At 47.0% G+C, this 579-nt stretch overlaps 1 protein-coding gene across 1 annotated transcript in view; it reads left to right on the top strand.

Moving 5' to 3' along the window:
* AVL9 (AVL9 homolog (S. cerevisiase)) overlaps window positions 1-579 on the top strand; it is a 72,774-nt gene that overhangs the window by 36,752 nt on the left and 35,443 nt on the right. The window lies entirely within an intron of this gene.

Here is a 579-nt window from a genome sequence, read left to right as displayed (position 1 = left end):
CTGCTCCTATAAAGATTTACAGCCTCGGAAACCCTGTACAGGGTCGCTATGAGTCGGAACTGACTCCACGGCACATAACAACAACAACAGCAAGGTCCTGATAGTATCCTAACGCTTTCCAAGTTGGCTCTAACTAAAATTGATTTGGATGAAATAATTTAAAATGTAGGGTAAATAAGGAGACCTGGTGTGGCATTGAAGGATAAGCACTAGACTGCAAGGTGGTGGTTCAAACCTATCAGCTGCTCCTCGAAAACATTACAGAGTCACTATGAGTTGGAACCGACTTGACAGGACTTAACAACAACAACAGGGTAAATAAAGGAGTCCTGGTGTGGCGCTGCACGACAATACACTGACTACAGGGTTGGTTTGAACCTCAAGGTCGGTGGTTCAAGCCCACCAGCCACTCTGAAAACCCTATACAGGGTCGCTATGAGTTGACAGCACTTAACAGTAACAGCAGGGTAAATAAAAGGAGTCTTGGCGTAGTGGTTACGAATCGGGCTGCGAACCTTAAGGTCAGCGGTTCGAAACTACCAGCCGCTCCGCGGGAGAAAGATGAGGCTTTCTACTCCC

This window comes from Chrysochloris asiatica, unplaced genomic scaffold (genome assembly GCF_000296735.1).
Source record: "Chrysochloris asiatica unplaced genomic scaffold, ChrAsi1.0 scaffold00006, whole genome shotgun sequence".
Classification (NCBI taxonomy): Eukaryota; Metazoa; Chordata; class Mammalia; order Afrosoricida; family Chrysochloridae; genus Chrysochloris; species Chrysochloris asiatica.
This window is presented reverse-complemented; position numbering and strand designations above follow the sequence as displayed.